The sequence below is a fragment of the Macaca mulatta genome, chromosome X (genome assembly GCF_049350105.2).
Source record: "Macaca mulatta isolate MMU2019108-1 chromosome X, T2T-MMU8v2.0, whole genome shotgun sequence".
In the NCBI taxonomy this organism is placed as follows: Eukaryota; Metazoa; Chordata; class Mammalia; order Primates; family Cercopithecidae; genus Macaca; species Macaca mulatta.
Genome location: NC_133426.1, coordinates 8,514,661 through 8,520,194, shown reverse-complemented (window position 1 = coordinate 8,520,194; position 5,534 = coordinate 8,514,661). Strand labels below are relative to the sequence as shown.

The window sequence follows — 5,534 nt, the reverse complement described above, 5'->3', positions numbered from 1 at the left end:
TTGTACATTGACTCTGTTGTGTGTCTGGAGCAGTCTACACATTAGTTTCTTTTAGTCTTCAGCAGCAACCTTATAGATTTTTCTGGACTGTAGTTTTAATCAGGTGTTTAAAAGAATTTTTTGAGGAATCCATACATCAGTAGGCAGGCACAAAAGTGTTGGATATCTCTATCTATCTATCTATCTAGCCAGCGGGGTAGCTAGCTATAATTTTACAATATTTTTTTTTCTCTCTAGGTCCCCCATTTCTACAAAAGACAAATCATAGTGGGACAAATTTATTTGTAAAACAACTTTAAAAAGATTTATACTTGACCAATGATTTGCATCTCAAGGTACTAAAATTACCTGGGTTTCCTGAGCCTGTCAAAAAGTGACATTTTACTTAAAACAGGTCAGAAACTTGTAAAGGAATCACATAGAAAAGATACCAGGCTGGTCTTTTTAGGGTATTTTACTGTCTCTCTCTAAAGTCAACCTCCACCCCTCAAAGCAGTCTGGTCATATCTGAAAACATGCCATTCCAGACAAAACCTTGGTAAGGTAACCAGTGTCTCCAACTGTGTCCTGTTAACAAAAGAAAACAGATTTTTTTTTTTTTTTTTTTGAGACAGAGTCTCACTCTGTCGCCCAGGCTGGAGTGCAGTGTCATGATCTTGGCTTACTGCAACCTCTGCCTCCCAGGTTCAAGCAATTTTCCTGCCTCAGTCTCTTGAGTAGCTGGGATTACAGGCGCATGCCATCATACCCGGCTAATTTTTGTATTTTTAGTAGAGATGGGGTTTCACCATGTTGGTCAGGCTGTTCTCAAACTCCTGACCTCATGATCCTCCCACCTCGGCTTCCCAAAGTGCTGGGATTACAGGCGTGAGCCACTGTGCCTGGCCAGGAAAACAGATTCTTATTGAACATATGCAAATAACTATATTGTTGTAAAATAAGAAAACTTGCAAATAGTTTCCCAATTCTGGAGAAATCAGGTACAAAGAAATATGCTTTAACTTTTGCTCACGAGAATAATATATATACTTTCTCAATTTGTGGTCAGCTATAAATAGCTCAACAGGAAAAGTTTTCTTAACTCTGGAAAGAAATACAAAAAGAATTGGCAATGTTTCAAACCAAAAAGTTGTTAAAAATCTTTCTGTTATTTACCAGTTTAGTCCCATGCAGTTAGCTCCTGTACTACACGATATTGGGCCAGCAGGCCTCATGAACACATCAGCTCTCCATTGAGAGTCCTGGAAGTTTTCTCTTTAGTCCAGACACACAAACCCTTTCACATTATCAGAAACCTGCATTCAAGAGCATCAGAGTGCTTTTCATGAACTTTCCTAAGTAAGCTTTTGGACGGTAGCAGAGTAAAACAGCAATTGTGTGTGCATGACAAAAATATTAGAACAGCTGTTGTTAGAGACACAATTAATAAGGAAATTTTGTTATTGCTGTGGAATACAGCAATTACAATAATAATCATAATTATTACTGATAACATTAAGACATGAGAATTATAGAAATCTCATACAATCTGGAACTCATTAATAACACATTTATATAAACTGTAACTCAAAGAAAGGTAAACATCATTTCATATTTGATAAAGCCTCCTGTATAACTTTAATACACCACATAAGCCAAGTATGTCTCTCTTGAATTTTAGGGACCCTAACATCCAAAGCTAAAGGCCGAATTTAGAATATGATTTTGCAAAGTTTGTCAAATATCAAAGATTTAAAACACTTGATGTCGCAAAATAGGATCATAGGTCACTGTAAAGTAGCTCATGTAGCCATTTAGCCAAAGTGATAATTCAAAGATTTTCAAGAGCAAAAACCTTTACTCTTTAATAGAGAGGAGACTCCAATTTCCAAACCATCAGACATAATAAAAACAGCTTGATGTCAGTTGAATCTGTCTCTCTCTCTGCCCTCTTTCTCTGCAGTTTACTCAAAAGGTAAAAAGAAATATTTCACTATCTTTAATACTACATGAAAATCTTTTTCAAAAGAGAAAATTAAATTTTACCTCTGCATTAGTGTATTATTAACACTGAAGTTAATTTTAATAAAATCTTATAACAAATATATCTAATCTCAATCAGTGTGATCATAAGGTAGGATTTCCATAAGCCTTTTACAAGTTTTTATTTTTTTTAATTGAAGAAGAGATCAATTTTACAGGAAAACCTTGTTGTTCTGACACAGGGGCACAGACTCTGGCGCTGTGTAAGTGTGATTTTGATATTAATGTTCAGTTTACAGAAAAACTAAATAATCCCCTTTAAATTGTAGCCAACTTGATGACACACAGAACTCCTTTCACAAGATCAATTTTTTCATAAACCTTCTACAACTTGCTTAAAGCTTCAGTTTTGTTCTATCACTTTACTTTAGGACAAAATTTACTTTCTTTTCCAACTTTCTGCATCTGTTTAGTTTTAGCCATTCTGTCTTATTAGTTTAATTTACAATTCTTAAACTCTCTAAACCAGGCAAAATTGCTTTCTCTTTAAGAGAAACCACATTCCTATGCCTTTTTATAACACTTTTACAAAAAATCCCAAAATACATTGTACGTTTTGTGTGCACAATGCATATAGAATTTTCCCTATATCTAGTAGTTTTAATTACATGTATTAATGACAATGCTAACTCTTAGTGGCCTTAGTTTTAGTGAAAAACTTAGGAGGTAACCAATTTTAGTTATGTATTAGATGCAGAGACCAAGGCAAACAATGCTTAAAGCTAGGTCTTGTCATGGCCCTCAAAGGCTGAAATCTAAAGACATAAGTTTATAGACAAGTTAAGCAAGTAGAAACATAGACAGAAGCATATCTTACAGATTGTAAGATTTTTATTTGCTAGTCTTCAAATAGTTTGTCTCCCACACTTTAGACTATCAATCTCTTGATTACCCTCTGCATTGCCCTAAATAATTGTTAAGTAGGCAACTTAAAAATAGCACCAATAGACAATGGTAGTCACGTGTATTGCCCAGAGAATGGCAGACACTGGCTTGTGTGATTCCCACAGACCTGTATCCCCTTGTGCTCGACTTCCTGTGTGATAACCAGCTCTTGGAGGTGGCCAATATATTCGCCAAACCTACAGGAGCTACACAGCGGGATGCCAATGACTCTTCCCTCTTGGATGTCTATAGCTTCTGTCTCAAGTCTGCTAAGGCCCCAAAGCAAAAGTTCCAGGCAAATAAATGTACAAATGACTAAGAAAGCTAAGAAGAAGACTTCATCCAGTGACAATAGTGAGGACAGTAGCAAGGAGGAGGAAGAAGTTCAAGGGCCTCCAGGTAAGAAGGCTGTGAGCAAGTTTGTCTCAGCCTCCAGGGAAGGCTATCGCCAAAGCATCAGCGAGCAGCAGCAGTGAAGCATCCAGTGATGATGAGGACAATGACAAAAAAGAAAAAGTCTGTCCAGAAGGGAGTTAAGCCCCAAGCCAAGACAGCCAAACCTCCTCTTAAGAAGGCTAAGAGCTCTGATGCTGATTCTGACTCAAGCTCTGAGGATGAGGCATCAAAAAACCAGAAACCAAAGACAACATCTGTAGCAGCTAAAGCTCGGGCTAAAGTTCCAGCCACACAAGGTACTCCAGCTCAAGCAGCACCTAAAGTAGTCAATGGCAAAGCAGCCAGCTGCAACAGCAGCAGCAGCAGCAGCAGTGATGACTCAAAGGAAGAGAGGGCAGCAGCCATCCCCAAGAAGACTGTATATTAAAAGCAAGCTGTGGTCAAGGTCCCAGTGATAGCAGCTGCCACCCCTACCCAAAAATTCCAGCAGCGAGGACTCCTTCAGTGAGGAGGAAGAATAGTAGAAAAAAAACAAAAAAGGAAAAAAAACCCCAAAAACCCAGGTCCCTAAAGTTCAGTGCCCCACTCCTGCTCCCCCATCAAAGAAGTCCGTGGGAACCCAGCCTCCCAAGAAAGCTGTGGAGAAGAAACAGCCTTCCGAAAGCAGTGAAGACAGCAGCGACAAGTCTGATTCAAGTTCGGAGGAAGAGGATGAACTCTTGCTAAGTCAGTCGTCTCTAAAGCAAATACTAAACAACCTCCAGCAAAGAAAGCAGCAGAGAGCTCTTCAGAGCTCGTACTCCAACAGCTCCGAGGATGATGAAGCTCCTTCCAAGCTAGCCAATACCAACAAGAATTCCTCAAATAAGCCAGCTGCCACTACCAAGTCGCCTGCAGCGGAGCCAGCTGCAACTCTCAAGCAACCTGGAAGCAGTGGCCAGAAGCCTCTGATGAGAAAGGCTGACAGCAGCTCCAGTGAGAAAGAGAACAGCTCCAGTGAGAAAGAGAGCAGCTCCAGTGAGAAAGGCTGACAGCAGCTCCAGTGAGAAAGAGAGCATTTCCAGTGAGAAAGAGAACAGCTCCAGTGAGAAAGAGAACAGCTCCAGTGAGAAAGAGAACAGCTCCAGTGAGAAAGAGAACAGCTCCAGTGAGAAAGAGAACAGCTCCAGTGAGAAAGAGAGCAGTTCCAGTGAGAAAGAGAGCAACTCCAGTGAGGAGGAGAAGACAAAGATGACTGTGGCCCCCCTTAAGCCCAAGGTAACTGACAAAGCAGCTCCATATCTGCCTGCCAAGCAGGCTCCTGAGGGTGGTAAGGACAGCAGCTCTCATTCAGACAGCTCCAGCAGCGAGGAGGAGGAGGAAGAGAAGCTATCTAAATCCCCAGTTAAGAAGTTGCAGAAGGCAGCAGGAGGGACAGCCCCTTCTAAGCCAGCCTCCACAAAGAAAGGAAAGGCTGAGAGCAGCAGCAGTTCTTCCTCTGATGACTCCAGTGAGGAAGAGGAAGAGAAGCCCAAGGGCAAGGACTCTGCAAGACCAAAAGTCCCCAAGGCCAATGGCACCTCTGCACTGACTGCCCAGAATGGAAAAGCAGCTAAGAACAGTGAAGAGGAGGAAGAGGAGGAAGAAGAAAAAAAGGCAGCAGTGGTAGTTTCAAAGCTGGGTTCAGGAAAGAAGTGGAAGCAGATGAGGCTGCCAAAGAGGCAGAGACTCCTCCAGCCAAGAAGATAAAGTTTCAGACCCCTAACACATTTCCAAAAAGGAAGAAAGAAGAAAAAAAGGCGTGACCCACATTCGTAAGGGTCAGGGAGGAGGAAATTGAGGTGGCAGAGAACTCCACTGATGCCAACTGAGGTGCAACCAGAGACTGGGGGAACGAGCCAATCAGGTTTTGAGGTTCACCAAAGGCAAATCCTTCTGGCATGAGAAAACCAAGAAGAAGCGGGGCATCTACTGGGTTTAATTTTGACAGTGAGTGACTTGGGACATCTTCACCCCTGCTTCAGTGAAGATCTGAGACCACTCACTTTCTCCAGGGGACCAGGGAGCCCTCAGCTCTATAGGCAAGGGTCTTGATGAGGACAGAAGTTCAGAGTAGGTCCTAAGACTTTGAAATGTAACATCCTCTGTCGTCCTTTTCTGTATTCCTAGTTTTATGCAGACTTGTTTTTGAGTGTTGAGTGTCAGGGACAAAATGAGGGGAATGTTATTTTTAAAGGAAATGTATTTTCGTT

The 5,534-nt window shown here is 41.3% G+C and overlaps 1 pseudogene; it reads left to right on the top strand.

The window, feature by feature from the left end:
• Nucleotides 1–3,000: 3,000 nt before the first annotated feature.
• LOC100429034 (nucleolar and coiled-body phosphoprotein 1 pseudogene) lies at nucleotides 3,001–5,263 on the top strand (annotated as a pseudogene).
• The last annotated feature ends 271 nt before the right edge of the window (nucleotides 5,264–5,534 follow it).